The sequence below is a fragment of the Bacillus rossius genome, chromosome 6, assembly GCF_032445375.1.
Source record: "Bacillus rossius redtenbacheri isolate Brsri chromosome 6, Brsri_v3, whole genome shotgun sequence".
In the NCBI taxonomy this organism is placed as follows: domain Eukaryota; kingdom Metazoa; phylum Arthropoda; class Insecta; order Phasmatodea; family Bacillidae; genus Bacillus; species Bacillus rossius.
This window is the reverse complement of record NC_086334.1, coordinates 16445109-16462649: the sequence shown is the minus strand read 5'-3', so window position 1 is coordinate 16462649 and position 17541 is coordinate 16445109. Positions and strand designations below refer to the sequence as shown.

Sequence of the window (17541 nt, the reverse complement as noted above, 5' to 3'; positions counted from 1 at the left end):
CATCTGCACCAGTGTTGCCACATACCCCCGTACTAGTGTTGCCACGTGAACCTCTGCACCAGTGTTGCCACATGAACCTCTGTACCAGTATTGCCACGTGAACCTCCTCACCAGTGTTGCCACATGAACCTCCACACCAGTGTTGCCACATGAACCTCACCAGTGGTGCAACATGAACCTCTTCACCAGTGTTGCCACGTGAACCTCCGCACCAGTGTTGCCACATGAACCTCCTCACCAGTGTTGCCACGTGAACCTCCGCACCAGTGTTGCTACATATCTCCGTATCAGTGTTGCCACATGAACCTCCTCACCAGTGTTGCCACGTGAACCTCCGCATCAGTGTTGCCACGTGAACCTCCACACCAGTGTTGCCACATGAACCTCCTCACCAGTGGTGCCACATGAACCTCCTCACCAATGGTGCCACATACCTCCATACCAGTGTTGCCACGTAACCCCCACACCAGTGTTGTCATGTGAACCTCCGCACCAGTGTTTCCATATAGAGAACACAAAGTAATTTTACTTATAAAAGTTTAAAACATATTTATGTGGTGGTGTTAATCTGCCTACCATTTACAGTGGGGGATAGATGCACCGAAAGACGCCATATTGGCTTCAACGTTTTTATACTCTAACAAATTTTTATCGTTAAGTTTTGAAAATTGTCTCTTATTTTGGCAAGTATCACACATTAAGATATTTATAAAACCCATGTCACGGAATGAATTTAGAGTATTACTAGATAATGCCCGGCATGCGTTGCAATGCCTCAATCAATTTGTTTTTGTAATTTTTTAAACGTATACTAAGCATCTCTCTTTATCTCTCTAATTCTCTATCTCTCTATGTATATCTCTATAACTCTCTCTATCTTTCTATTTATATCTCTATCTCTCTATATATCTTTCTAGCGGACCCGACAGACATTGTCCTGCCCAAATGTACTTTTTGTGAGATATGGATATGGCGGTAAGTATTTCTACGCTGGACATTTTGTATCTTCTCATTATACATACCCCTCCTCTTGGGCACGCCACTGCCGTTACCAAAAACATTTCCCATGGTTACGCAGAAGGCAACAACAATGCAAAAGCCCGTTGCCATGGAGGCTAATTATCAACAATGCTTAGTTTTTTTGCTTTTAAAGCGTGTATTTTTAGCTTTTCTTAACTCAGAATCGAGATAAAATATCCAATTGTGAATCTAAACCATCCTCGAATCCCCGTGAACTCACACACAAAATTTCATCAAAATCGCATACAAACAGACAGACAGAAAAAGTACTGTTTTATTATAGTAAGATAGATAGATTATTCTTACATGTTCGCATCCATGCAGTATATGAAAAATCAGCATGCATAGCCCCACACCTATAACTATACGTATCTGCTGCCCACGACTTTTTCCGCATGGAATTTTGTATTATCTTGCACCATTTAGAAATTTAAACATTATAACATAACAGTTGATACAGTTGTAGTAGTTTTCTTATGTTCACAAATGATAATTTTTCTCACCTCTATTTCAGTCTTTGCAATAAAAATATGTTACTACGGTACCTAAATTTTGAGTAAATATGTTTTTTTTTACTTTCAAATGTAATGACGGGAAGACACTTCATAAAATGTCTTTGTAAACCACATTTACTGTTTTTTCCGTCTCGAGCTAGAATGTAAAGATTGTCTGCATTACTGACCCGCGAGCAAGCTACATACATTTCAGAGAGAGAGAGAGAGAGAGTGAGAGAAAGACACCTATTGAATGTCTATCTAACTAATTTTTTTATGAGAGCATATTTTCATTAAATAAATCATGAAATCATTCAACGATAAAAGCTGTTTATTTAATTAAGCGGACGGGTTCGCTCCAAGGAGAAAATTGACGCGGCGAGACCTCGTGGACATAGAGAAATGACACACACTCACTATTTGTGTGACTATGAAACATGATTTGTTTTCTGCAATTTAAATTGTAATATACAAAAAGGGTATTGAAAATTGAAACAAATATGGCGACTCTATAAACTGTCTGGATCTTTATTTTTTTCTTACTCTCTACTTAGTTCCTTACAATAGCAAAACCTAATGGCTTCTAATAATGCGTTGAAATTTTTGCTTTTAATGCGTGTTTTTTTTTTTTAGTTTTTCTTAACTCAGAATCGAGATAAAATATCCAATTGTGAATCTAAACCATCCTCGAATCCCCGTGAACTCACACACAAAATTTCATCAAAATCGGTCCAGCCGTCTAGGAGGAGTTCAGTGACATACACACGCACACAAGAAATATATATATAAAGATTAAAATTGTAAGCATTCAAGAATTAATTAAATTCCAAATGGCAATGATCTCACAGGGATAACTATTTGTAGCAGTCAGTTATTATTATTCCTGTCAGTTAAATTACTTTAGACAAAACTAATTTCGGTCTACTGGCTGACGGTAAAACATTTTTGGGTATACTGCCTGTCAATTAAATGACTTTTGGAAAAACTGACTGACTGAAGTTAAAACAGTTTTCGTTCTACTGCCTGACGGTCAAACTGTGTTCGGTCTACTGCCTGTTGGTCGGGTGGTTCCAAGCCCGGATAACGAGGATCGCGCTGCAACCAGCACCAGCCGTGTCGAACACGACTCCGAGCCCTCCCCGCCGCTGATCCTTAACACTCGCCGTGGACTCCCGCGCACTAAACGTCGCCGCTTAAGAATAATTTTCTCTTCGTAAATTTCAACGTTTTGACACTCACGGCCGCCGGGCACGCACGCCTTCCGTGCCTCATTCGCTCCGACCACCCCTCCCTCCCTCCCGCCGGCAAGCACCGCCCCCTCTGCCCCATTTCACCCCGCTGTCCTCTCCTCCGAGGGCAAGTCGGGGCTCGTCTGCGTGATAACCCCGGCACCTGGACTCTTCGCTGGGGACGCACCACAACGCCGAAATACCACAACCCCGAAATGCCAAATCAACCACAACGCCGACAGCTAGAAAACTGCTGTGTACCACGTTAGACTAGGTTAGGTTAGACTAGGTTAGGTTAGACTAAGTTAGGTTAGACTAGGTTAGGTTTGATTGTGGTATTTCGGCGTTAAGGTACATTTAAGAAAAAACACACAAATTCATTCAGTTGTTATTTTGGCGTTGTGGTACACAGAAGTTTTCTAGCTGTCGGCGTTGTGGTCAATTTTGACATTCCGCGTTATGGTATTTCGGCGTTGTGGTAACGACCCTTTTCCGGCTCCGCCCTCTGATGGAGCCGAAAAACATGCACACGAGCCCGGTTCTCGGTACGTGGAGTGACATCCTGTGCACTGGTTGCAAATTATACACGTTATCTGTCTGACGACTTACTTTGAGCACGAACTGACAAGAATCAACAAGTATCCAAATAAAACTATAAATAAAATTTTGTTCAATTTCACAGAAGAAGAAGAAACACTAGTTTTTTTTTTCCCCACATGCATTTCCCTCCCTGTTTAACGAAAAAGAACACTGAACTCAAAAATTGACAACTGAATTACTTTCTACTTACGAAGGTGCAGTTAGCTGAAACCACGAGGAACACTTATGTTTTAGTAATAATTGGTTAAAGAAGATTTTCATACTTTTGACTACACCGATGATAATGCAATTGTTACGCTATTAAGAAGGAGGAAGTAAGGATAGTAATTTTTTTAACATATTTAAGTCATAACATTTTTTTATCTTTTAATATTGAATATATGGCTTTTATGCAGAGATATTACATTACTAGAGACCGAAAAAAAATTACGGATTTAGTGAAATGCTAGAATTTAAATTGATGTACCTTTGTGTCATGTCGGATATTGTTTCACTGTTCATCTGGAGGACTGTGGGCTAGTGAGATACACTCTTTCAAAGAAGTATCGAATTACACGTTACCCCGTAGAGACGCCTCACAAGTCGGCAGCCAATGGACAGGCGACGTTTGCCCAAGTGTGCAACGGATCGTGGAGTCTATCCTGGAGGTCATTGAACTCGCGAATTTTTCCCGTCCCTACACATTAAGTGATTTTCAAAACAATAACTTAATTTCAACTGGCAGTATCATTACAGTTGCAATCAATCCAGAAAAAATTAAGTAAATACTAAATGCCAATGAATTCACAGGGGAAAATACTGTGCTTGAACAAAGTTAAACTTTAAAATTAAACGTTAGCAAATGCTTATCGTATAGAAACTCTTGTAACCAATATGACTTATTTATGTTCCGTATCTCCCATTCCTCTTTAAACTTCCTTGATTAGTTTGAAAGTAGCTGCGCATTGTTCAGTACGATTATGTACATCAGAAGTCAAGGAAGGAGATACAGTGTTTCAATCAATATGGTGTTGCAAATATTTCCCCGACGAGATTAAATTATTTATAAATTCTGCGTTTAGTAAGTGCTGCGTGATGAAGTGCTTTCTGAGTTTGATTCCTATCAAGCCAGAACATGATCGCGGCAGACCGCTGTTCCACTCTGCAGAGCGGACAAGCGTGCAACAGGTAACGGAACAACGCTTCGCATGTGCACGAGTCGTTGTGTTGGTGCAGTGAATGGAACACGGCAATACACGCCCGATATTATGAAACTTTTATTTTTTTCACAGTCATGTTGGTGTTATTTTTGTGTGAACAAAAACCATTCATTTCCTCGCATTTGTTCTCGCTAAGCTGCGTTCACACACCTTAAGCAGAATATTGTTATGTAAATATTCATATTCGTTCTTATTTTATTTTAGAATTTTTAAATGTATAACACGAGGTTTAAGGCCTTTTATGTGAATTTCGAGATCACTTTTAAAGTGCGTATTCAAGACTAAAAATATAATCAAAATATCAGTATGTTTTTTTACTTTTACATAATAAAAAAATTTCTATTAGTAAATTAAATACCTAAAACAAAAAAATTTTTGAGTTTATTTTTAATATGACATCACTGAACTTTAAAATTGCTGAAGATATTTAACTCGATATTCAAAAATGTTTTAGGCAATTACTCCAGGATTAACTTAGTTTTTTTTATTGTGAGATCCCAAACGATTCCGAAGATATGAGGAAAACTATATAGGTACCAAAAATTGATTCCTTCAAAGCATTACAACGCAAAGTTATGGATTCACTGAATCTTTTTTTAACTTATACTTGTGTGTACAAAATGAATGCATTATTTTAAACATTAATTTTTTTTAATACCCAAACAAATATTAATCTCTGATCGTAGTATAATATTTTATTATTTAATATATAAAACTCAGTGTCTTCAACAAGATTACTGAAAGAATTCGAATTCGTTTGACGTTGAAGCTTCTTCATCTTCTAAAAGCTTCCTTTTTAAGTGTACATCATTATACCAAAGTATCGAGGATCTAATTGATAGTGGCGTGGATGTATTCCCACTTATCACGAAGATGAAACTTCTACTGGATTCAGTCTTCCCTAAACAGTCAGCATCCTTCAATTTAAGTTCTGTGTCAAGAACAGGAGAGCTATGAATATTACCACTTTCAAGATAAGGAAAATTATTGTCATACAGCACATTCTTCTTTTGAACAGTAGCACCATCGTTGTCCTGTATCTTGTAATTGGGTTCGTGTCTTCTTAAGCTCTTTCTTCGCGTAAACAGCTTGCTACACCGAACACAATTTATAATTTTGCATTGTGGGATTTTAACACGTTCACTCGACTTCTGTTGTCTAGCATACTTTCTTCAGGATAAACTCTTTTCTGCAGTAGCTACAGCGGTGTTCTTTTGATGAGGCTGCAGACTGCAGGGTTATTTTCAATAGTTAGAGACCTGAAAATTCGCGGGTTAATTTCGTGTTATGCTAAAATTCAAATAACTATACCTTAGTGCTGCTTCTGCCATTGGTTCACTGTTAATCTGGAGGACTGAGGGCCAATTAAGAGACCCTCACTCATACAAGTGTCGAATCACGGGCCACCCAGTCGAGACGACTCACAAGTCAGCAGCCAGTGAACAGTTGGCATTTGCCCGAGTGTGTAGAGGATATTGGAGTCTATCCTGAAGGTCATTGAACCCGCGAATTTTTTCCGGTCTCTAGCAATAGTGCCAGTTGATCGGAAGGGCGAATCATACTTACTGTTCAGTATTTCCTGCGTTTGCACGTAATTCTCCGACAGCACTTTTATGTTTCAGGAAGGGGAGGGGCTGAAAAAAAAAAGAGAGAAATCAATCTCCGGCGGAGTGCGATAATCCCGACGCTAATTGGCCGGGCGGTGTTGAGGGGATGTCCCGGGGATCACGCCGCGCGGTGTGTGAGGAATCACGTGGTGCGGCCTGCGCTAATCGCCGCGCGCTCCGATTAACGCCACTTCGCTGGAGTGGACACTCTCTCACAGAGCCATCCATCCTGCCGTCAGCAAACACTTCCCTGCCACTCTGGCGGGCCCTTGCTAATTGAGTTCACCGTCACGGCTCGCACTAGATGCGCTCTGCATTTTCAATTATTTATTTATTTTTTGTTTTAAAAAACTGTTCAAGCCCCACCCCTCACACAGCAATTCTAAAACTGGTGCGCTAATCACTGAAATTTCACTGGGAAAAAAACTGCGCCATCTAGATTCAAAATGGAGTAGTTTCAACGGTTAACCAGTGTAGGAACCTACAGAGAAAATATTGGATTTAAATTTTTTGAGCATAATAATAATTCTGTCTTTTATAACTTAAAATTGACCTTCGTTAAGGCAGAGATTTTTACAAGACGATACCATAGTTTCTGTTGTCAGTATTTTTTAAACTGTTGTAATTTCCGTCAAATAATTAAGTACTAAGCGCCAATGACTTCACATTGAAAACTATTTGCAACTGCAAGTTATTATTAAATTCAATAAATACATTAAATTATATACAACACTTTAACGAAGAAAATTTTTGAAAATCAAATATATGTGGAAAAAAATGGCCTGAAAATGATTGAAACGAAGATGGAGTCTTTTGGTACCGTTTCACATTTAAAGTAGTCACTAGAGGCGTCATGTGTAGGGCTGCGTATTTTTTTAAAGACCAATTGTGTGTCAACGCGTGTTAGCATCGCTAGTGTTTCGTGAACAGAGCGAGTCTCTCTGAAACACACGTCTGCTGTCAGCGCACCAATCACAGCCGTCCAGTGAGAAAGCGAACGCGTCCTGAGTGGCCCGGTCAATTAGGGCGATGGCTTCTCTTGCAGACGGCCACCAATCACAAAAAGGGGGGGGGGGATAATCACTGGCGCGTGAACACCTTAACTGAAGTTTAGTAAACGGAAATATTTTTTTCGCGTGTGTCATTGTTGGAAACTCTACCATAACTCTGTATATTTTTCTACCATTCCTGCTCATACTTGATGAATGGTGACTTGTTCATGGGCTCGCGATTGTTTTAGACACCATATTTTCTTATCCCGATGGATGAATTATTACCATTTTCTAGTGTCCTTCTAGCACGTGTCGTATTACCCTTGGTACAGTCACATAGGCTAAGATGAATAAATGTACAAAGGTTTATAGGCCAGCGCAATGGTAAAATATACCGTGAAAATATAGGATGTACAGACATTATGTGAACATGTTAAATACATTTAAGAATAACAATTTTAATTTCTTGTTAAATACTTGTCGTTCGTATGAACATGATTTATTCTCAACGACTCTGGCTCATCCTACGATATAATCTGCTGAATAGTTAGGTAAAAAGAACCTTAAGTTTCTTATTTTTACTAAATATTACTTAATTCATTTGCTTGTTTATTGAACGTCTACCTCATACTGTACACTACAGCATCATGTATTTTTTTCCTTTACAGAAGAACGTGACTTACTTCGTATTTTACTGCTGTTGTAAAAATAATAATGTTCTTCCAGCTGTCCCAGAAATTAATTCGCGTGGAAAAATCAACTTTCAGTGGTTATTTATGTACTATAACTGGACAGTTATTTTTATTAATATTTACACTAAAAGTGAAAAAGTTACATTACAGCTACTATGTTAACTGCATTATTTTTATTTATTTTTTATTTTTTTACGTTCAGGAGCGGAATCACTGTTTGCTATCTATCTACTCTCAAGTTGACAACACTTAAATAATTTAAAAACAAATTAAACAAATTATAATAATTAAATAAAATACAATTTTAAAAGTGATTGTGCGGGATTTATTTTTCACCCTTAAAATCCATCTTTTTTTATTAATTGAATAAATAGTGTTTCAACTTACAATCAAAATGTAAATAATAATAAAAATTACTATTATATTTAAAAATATAATATGTAAAATTTGGAACCGTTTAGAAATATCGCAATAAGATAAAGACTAAATTAATTCTGCGGTTACAATTGAGGACCCATTTGAATTTCAATCTAATAGCATGGGCAGTTTACATTATACTATTTCTAACATACAGACATAACGTTTATCACTCTATAATTTAATATATATAATTTATCTAATTTTCGAGCAGGAAAAATATTTAATATGTAATAATTAAAAAATCATAGACGGACACTTCGATTTTATTTATTTTATTTACAATATTTAAATGGGGGATAAATTTACCGTAAAAAAATATTTACGTACGCTATACAGAAGGCGAAAAAACAATACAACTCTACTTCACTATCCTTAGACAGCAAACAAATTTATCACACAGGGCTTAAAACATCAAATGTTTTTCGCAGAAATATGTTTATTGTATTCGGCGCACAAGCACTGATAATCGAATGACACTCCGCAACTATCTATTACAGTTAATAAACGGATTTAAGCAGAAAACCAAACAAAATAACATTTTACGTCACCCACTTTATTTCACAGTTCCTACCCATTTAACCTGCCCGGTTATTTCCGGCGTCCGCATTCGAAGGAAATTGCTTTATTCTATCTCCGTCACGAATTACAGACAACAGGCTGCATTGCCGTTACTTTTTTTTGCGTAATTTTACGTTTACTCTCACCCTCATTGCAAAAAAAAATGATTTTATAACTCACAGCAGCCGTGACCAATCCTATCATCAATGCATGTCTAGATAAATTTTGTTTAAAAATATTGTGGGAAGTTATAAATAAAAAATTATCATCGCAACCGATCATATTAAATTTATCATATTCTGTATAAGATATCGGCATGCTAAAATAATATATTAATAAGGGTAGGCATTTTTCGCGGAAAAAAAATCTCAGCCCCATTAGACGGTGATTAGCGGCCGTCTACAAGAGAAGCCATTGCTAAAGACTAGAAAAATTCGCGAGTTCAATGACCTTCAGGATAGACTCCACGATCCTCCGCCTACTTGGACAAATGGCGCCTGTTCACTGGACGCTGAATTTTGAGGCGTCTCAAATGGGTAACTTGTGGTTGGATACGTCTTTGATTGATGATCTCTAATTGGCCAAGATTCCTACATATTAACAGTGAACCGACAGGAGAAGCAGCGCAAGTGTATAATTATTTGAATTCTAGCTTATCACGAAATGAATCCGCGAATTTTTCCGGTCTCTAGCCATTGCCTTATTTGTCTGAGACACTCAGGAAGCGTTTGCTTCCTCACTGACTGTGAGTGGTGTGCAACAGTAGACATTTACCTGAGAGAAACCCACCCAGTCACGAAACACAAAAAATGCTACAGTTTTTTTTAACCCTCAGCTAGTTTAGAAATATTTTCGCGAAAAATACATACCCCCTATATATTTATAATGACTATGGACTGTAAAAATTCGCGTATTCAATGACCTCCAGGATAGACTTCACGATCATGTGCAGAAATAACGTTTTTCACCTTACATATAGTTTCTAATTTTCTAGTAGGATAAATATTTAGGCCTACTTAATATGTAATAATTCAAAAAAACATAGAATGGACACTTCGAATTTATTTATTTTATTTACAATATTTAAATGGGGGAAAAATTTATTTTACAAAAATTTTACGTACGCTAAACAGAAGACAAAATAACAATAAACTTTACTTCACTATCCTTAGAGAACAAACAATTTATCACACAGGGCTTTAAACACCAAATGTTTTTTCGCAGAAATACGTCACCTGTTCATTGGCTACTGACTGACTTGTGACGCGTCTCAATTGGGAGACTCATGATTCGATACTGCTTTGACTGAGGGTCTATAATTGGCCCACAGTCCTCCAGGTTAACAGTGGACCAATAACAGAAGTTGCATAAAAATACAATTAGTTGCATTTTAGCATGTCGGAAATGAATCCGCAAATTTTTCCGGTCTCTAATAATGACATTTATATTCATATCATCCTCGTATTGATTGGATCGCGGATTGAAAAGAAGGACCGTGCAACTAGATTCGAAAGTCTTCGTATACAGCTAGAGGCAGAGATGTATCTCGAAGGTTGGTCTCGAAAGTTCTCAGTCAACCGCGAACTGCCATCATCAACCATATTTCGCGAAACGTTTCCGGGACTGTATGAAAGTTAAAATCCTGTAGCATCGTCTGCGTTTTGTGATTGGGTGAGTTTCTTTCAGGTGTACAATTTTTCTATCGTTACAACACCGATCACAGTAATTCAGTGCTGAAGCAAACACGTCCTGAGTGGCTTGGTCAAATAGGGCAACGACTTCTCTCGCAGACGACCGCCAATCACAAGGCAGAAACCGCTGGTGCAGGTACGTATACCTTCTTGCAGTCTTATAGGCGTTCAGATTTTATTTTTCGCGAGAAAAAAAAAGTGGCTTGTCTGTAAAGTCGGTTTACGGACGATGATTTTACGTGATAACGTCATAAGAAAACATTGATGAAAATTTGCATACTTTTTAATTTTCAAATATTATTTACAGTTTTTGCAAATTTAATTAAAATAATTTGTTTAAATATAATCACGAACAATTAGTTAAAAAGCCCGCCTTAACCTGTTTGATATTATAGAAGATTTTCTCGCTCGGTGGTTGGCCGGTTCTTGCACGCTCGGCTCAGGCGGAAAGTGACAAAGAGTCATGCTTTTTCGTGCGTGCAACCGCCGTTCAACGATTTATAAGACGTTATCACGTCAAAAAAAGCTGTGTATTATTCAGGGCGTCGTGTATTTTCGGCAGTGAGGCGGGATGATAAGTGCGACGTTCGCCGGTGCTTCTAGCGCGGCGTCAAGGGGTCCAGTTGTGCATGGGACTACCATGAAGTCAGATGATGACGATAACATCGCATGGCCGAGAAATGAAGACAAAGTCGTAATGCAAGTCCCTTGGGTGCTTTCAAGAATTTGTATCAGGTGTTTCGTGTTCCTTTAAGACGCTCGTTTTAGCCATGTGAAATATAGTTCGAAAACTAAATGCGTAACCAGAAAAACGAGTGGTCTTATATGCTATTGGTAGAGACCGGAAAAATTCGCGAGTTCATTTCGCGATAGGCTAAAATACAAATAGTTATACCTCAGTGCTGCCTCTGCTATTGGCTCACAACTCACCTGGATGACTCTGAGCCAATGGGAAACACCCAACCAAAGCTGTATCTAATCACAGGCTGCTACGTTGGGACGTCTCACAAGACAGCAACCAATGAGTTGGTGACATTTGACCGAGTGTACGTAGAACTATGGAGTTCATCCTACAGGTCATTGAACCCGCGAATTTTTCCGGTACCTAGCTGTTGGTAAAACAGATGTCCCTTGGATAACTCTAGAAGTTTTAAAATCGCATGGGTTTTTTTTTTTTCTTTTTCCTTGAAGCTGTGCACACCGTATTTGTACCCGGGTAGGCTGAGACTTCAAGCCCTGGATAGCGCGACAAAGAAGGGTGTTCGTTACAAGCGAACGACGAAGCACCACGTATCTTCCTTCCCTCTCCTCCCCCACTCACCCCTCTTGCCCGTGACGGGTCATTGATCCCCGGGGCTCGCCGCGCAGGTGGATAAGGAACGGGAGAGAGAGAGAGAGAGAGAGAGAGATGGATGTATCTCCTCGGTGGAAGCGGGACGGAGACTGTATTGACCGGGCGCACTTCACCTTAGCAACAGGTCGGCTTGCATCGCGCCTCTGCGCAGTCACCTCGCTTCGCTGCCTCTCCCAGAGGGTGGCCAGTATCCACAGGCAGAAGAGAGTCAGTTCTTATCGCAACCCAACGCCAAGTATAACCTTGGGAAAAAACAAATGAAACTTTCCAAGCTTTAGTATCATACTCGTGTTTTTAAGACATCGAGCATTTCATTATATCCAGTTTAAACTTTAATAAAATTCTCATTTTTTTTTTAAGTCATACATTTTTTAGACGCGTCATGAAAAAAAAAATCATGACAGTGGATTTTTAAGAATGCGCGCGCACCATGCAACGAAATTTTCACAGGATAAGAAAAAAATCTACATACAAAAACAAAAGTTATATACAAAAAAATTACATATATGTGCTTTTAAATATTATATATTAGTAATTGATATTGAATACTGGTCAATATCATTAAAAACAGTTATTTATTGTGAATATTAAGTGATAAACACAGCGCGTGTAGTGAAATATTAAAAATTAATAACTCGAATTATTGTACTCCTTGTGTTATTTGTACTCGACGCTGTGTGAGCTCGGGCTAAGAGGGATTGTAAACAAAACTTTTCCTACCCACTGAATGCTCTGGAAGCGACAGAAGTCACCAGAGCTGAATCATTTATCACTAGAGACCTGCAAAATTCGCGGATTCATTCGGTGATAGGCTAGAATTCAAACACATATACCTCTTGGACAATTTTGCTATTGGCTTACTGTTCATCTGGACGAATCTCAACCAGTTATGAACCCTCAACCAAAGAAGGATCGAATCACAGACAAACCAGCTGAGACGACTTACAAGTCGGCAGCCAATGAACTTGCGTTATTTGCTCGAGTGTACGTACAGAGGTATGTGCAGTCTATCCTGAAGGCCATCGAAAGCGCGAATTTTGCAGATCTCTATAATAATCACTGATTCCTTTCGCACCGGCCGACTTTTTGAAGTGATACTTTTTTTCTAAGGGGGCAACAATTTTCGAGCGTTACGAAAATTCCGAACATGGTGGAGGAACCCGTAGAGGAGGAGAGTGCGTCAGCGGTGACGCCACTCCAAGTCATGCACTAGCGGTCGAATAGGTTGACTGAAAGAGGGGGGGGGGGGAGTTAGGTACGTAGCGGAGCAAGCTATTTCCTTGTTTTACCGGGCCATTCAGGACGCGTTTGCTTCCGCACTGCATGGCTGTGATTGGTGTGCTGACAGTAGACATGTAACTTAAATAAATCCAGCCAACCAATAAACCAGGGACGTAACTAAGCTAACTAGTTTCCACCCGAGGCAAGAACTCGTCTTTATTATTCAAACCCAAATAAAACAGAACCTTCCCCGACAACACCTCGTATCGCCACTGCATAGTAAATCCTCTATACCAAATATTCTTTATTCAACTAAGATTTAACTAACATAAATATATTTATTTGCAGTCATTTCATTTTCAATGTATCGAAAGTTTTCATGTGTGCGTGAAAAATACCAGTTTTTAAATGTTTGACGGTATAAATGCATACTTACATCTTTCAATACAAATAATTCAGTTCATCTGCCCTCCAACATTTTTTTTTGTTATAGCATTGCATTATTCGAGTATCTATCTCTGTAAAATTAACTCTGTCAGTTTGACGCCCCCCCCCCCCCCCCGCAAAAAGTGGCTTTCGGGGCACAAGGCCCCCCCCCCCCTTCCTTTGTTACATCCATGCACGAAACACAATGTTACGGAGTTTTAAAACACTGTGGTCTGGAAATCTAATCATGGGTGTACAAAGCCGTGCAAGTGGTGACAGTTCCGAAATATTGCGTGCCCTTTTTGCACCCATTATATTGCACTAAATAAATATCTCTTTAAGATACTGGTGTCAGAGCAACAAATGAAGTGAAGATATCGAGGTAAAATTTTAGAAATAGACATTAAATAAAATCAACGAAGAATTTTTTTTTAAATTAACATGGAATGTGTGACCAAACCTTAAATTTAAAAAAAATAATAATTAATGTGTGTGTGGAGTCCAAGCGCGATATAAAGTGAAACTTCTTTATTTTTATGTTATTAGGTAGGTAGGCTACAGGAAACATAATTCTCTTTGTCTGAGGTCACAGATAAAAAAAAAATTGCAAGTATGCGAGCGATAAATTATGTTATTGCGCAAGTATTCAAGCGTGAAAGTATACAAGTGTGTAAAGTATACAAGTGTGCAAGTATGTAAGTGTGCAAGCATGCAAATATGCGAGTGTGTAAAGTATGCGAGTGTGTAAAGTATGCAAGTGTGCAGGTATGCGAGTGTGCAAGTGTGCGAGCATGCAAATTGCAAGTATGCTGCGTAATTCCTACTTCTCCCCTGCCGGCTCCTGTCCCGATTCCCCCACCCCCCTCTCCGCGTGCCCAACTACTCCCCTCATGTGATCCAGAATATTTCGCAACGCTCGAGAACTGCAGCAGAGAAGTTTCACTTCAGAATGGTCATAGGGACTGGAAAAATTCGCGGTTTCATTGACCACTGGGATAGACTCCACAATTCTCTATATGTACTCGGGCAACTATCACCTGGTCATTGGCTACCGACTCGGGACACCTGTTTACTGCGGTTCTTATGATTCGATACTTCTTTTGTTGAGTGTTTGCCATTGGCCCAGAGCCCTTCAGGTAAATTTCGGTCCAATCACTGACACATAGGGGCAGGTAGTTTTCGCGAATAAATCTGAACGCCTATTATACTGCAACAAGGTATGCCCGCACCAGAGGTTTCTTCCCTGTGATTGGCGGCCGTCTAGGGAGAGACGTCGTTGCCCTTTTTGACCGAGCCGCTCAGGACGTGTTTGCTTCCGCACTGAACCACTGTGATTGGTGTTGTAACGATCGACCTGCGCCTGTGAAAGAATTGCACCCAATTACGAAACACAGACGATGCTACAGTGTTTTAAACTTTCAGCTAGTCTCAAGAATCTTTTCGCGAAATATGCATGGCCCTACGTGACGCAGCATTAAGCTAAACGAGTTTGGATTCCAGCCTGTCTGGAAAGGAATCCGTAGAGACCTGCAATATTCGCGGTTTCGATGGCCTTCAGGATAGACTGCACATACCCCTGACACTCGGGCAAATAACGCAAGTTCATTGGCTGCCGACTTGTAAGTCGTCTCAGCTGGTTTGCCTGTGTGATTCGATTATTCTTTGGTTGAGGGTTTTATAACTGGTTGAGATTCGTCCAGATCAACAGTAAGCCAAAAGCAAAATTATCTAAGAGGTATATGTGTTTGAATTCTAGCCTATCACCGAATGAATCCGCGAATTTTTCCGGTCTCCAAGAACGGAGCGGTGCGGACGAGGGCGCGTGGACAGAGGTCGCAGCTGGTGGGAGTGATGGATGGGCGGGCAGAGCGGCGACATAGCTCGCACGCGAACCTGCGACCGCGCGGGCCAGCGCCGGACTACAGGTGGCGGCGTCGCGTGGGTGGGGAAAAAATATATATACACATCCATCCATCACCGCCCCGTTGGATACCGTCAGAGCGCGCGGGCAATTAGTCAGCGCACGAATATCACCCCCCTAATCCCCACCCCTGAGGCCCTTTTTCCTTCCCCTGTTCGCGACCGCGTGTGCCTTCGTGCCAACAACAAAACCTACGAAATAACATCTGCAAGGCACAATACTAAATGGCTAGTGACCGGAAAAATTCGCGGATTCATTTCGTGATAGGCTGAAATTCAAACATGTGTACAATTCTGCTGGTTCTGCTATTTGGCTCGCAGTTTAACTGGAGCTCTCTGGGCCAATGAGAGACTATCGACCAAAGAAGCGTCGAATCACAAGCTACCCTGTGGAGACGCCTCACAATTTAGTACCCAATGAACACGCGTGTTTACTTGAGAAGTGCAGAGGATAATGGAGGCTATCCTAGAGGTCATTGAATCCGTGAATTTTCCCGGTCCCTATAAATGGCGTGTATCTTTCGCGGGAAAAAAAATATATATGACCGCTCATTAGACTGCAATAAGGTATGTCCTCTCTAGCAATTGTTTCCTTGTGATTGGATTGCCCTGTTTGGCCGGGCCATTCAGGACGAGTTTGCTTCCGCGTTGGATGGCTGTGATTGGTGTGCCGACAGTATACATGCACCTGAAATAAACCCAGCAGACTGTGAAACACAGAATAATGCTAAAATGTTTCAACACACAGCTGGTCTGGGAATATTTTCGGGGGGGGGGGGGAAATAGCATGGCCCTATTCATTGCGAGACGCACGAGGAATCCGCGTATATTGGTTCGGTGTCAAAGTGAACTTGTAAACCGCAAAACATTTGTTTTTACCCTGGTATTTTGGGCCTGCTGTCATTTCTGTACATGGAACCCAGTCCAGCGAACGAAAAGCCTCTGATCGCGGCAGTGTCCGTTTAGAAATCTGCAGGACCTCGAGTATGCGTATATAGGACGGTCGAGTCCAGCCCCGACGCAGAACGAATGCCGGTATGCGCAAAATTAATCGGTAGAGACCTGCAAAATTCGCATTCGGTGATAGGCTAGAATTCAAACACATATACCTCTTATATAATTTTTCTATTGGCTTACTGTTCATCTTGGCGAATTTCAACCAATTATAAACCCTCAAGCAAAGAAGGATCGAATCAGAGACAAACCAGCTGAGACGACTTACAAGTCAACAACCAATGAACTTGCGTTATTTTCCCAGTGTACAGGTGAATGTGCAATCTATCCTATAGATAGAGACCTGAAAAATTCGTGGATTCATTTCGTGTTATGCTAAAATTCAAATAATTATACCTTAGTGCTGCTTCTGCCATTGGTTCACTGTTAATCTGGAGGACTGAGGGCCAATTAGAGACCCATCACTCATAGAAGCATCGAATCACAGGCCACACAATCGAGATGATTCACAAGTCAGCAGCCAATGAACAGTTGGCATTTTCCAGAGTGTGTAGAGAATATTGGAGTCCATCCTGGAGGTCATTGAACCCGCGAATTTTCCGGGTCTCTAGTGATAGTTAGGGACCTGAAAAATTCGCGGTTTCGCTGACCTCCAGGATAGTCTACACAGTCCTCTGTACACTCGGGCAAATAACGCCAGTTCGTTAGCTGCTTACTTGTGAGTCGTCTCAACTGGTTTGCCCGAGATTCGTCACTTCTTTGGTTGAGGGTTTCTCACTGGCCCAGAGTAGCCCAGACGAACAGTGAGCCAATAGCAAGAGTAGCTTAAAGGTATACGTGTATGAATTTCAGACTATCGCGAAATGAATCTGCGAATTTTTCCGATCTCTAATGATAGTTCGCGAAAAGATTTCGGGGCAAGCCGTGTGTCAAAGACACTGTATCATCGCTTGTGTTTCGTGACTGGTCGAATTTCTTCCAGGTGCATGCCCGCTGTCGGCATACGAGTCACATCAATTCTGTGCGGATGAGAACGCGTCCTGATTGGCCTGGCCGAATAAGGCAATGTCTTCTCATGAAAACAGCTGCCAATCACAGAGCAGAACTTATTGACTCAGCAGTGCCATATTGCAGTCCAGCAGGCGGACAGATAGTTTCGCGAAA

General features: G+C 40.4%; 1 protein-coding gene across 1 annotated transcript in view; it reads right to left on the bottom strand.

The window, feature by feature from the left end:
- LOC134533511 (uncharacterized) overlaps positions 1-17541 on the bottom strand; it is a 251684-nt gene that overhangs the window by 190532 nt on the left and 43611 nt on the right. The window lies entirely within an intron of this gene.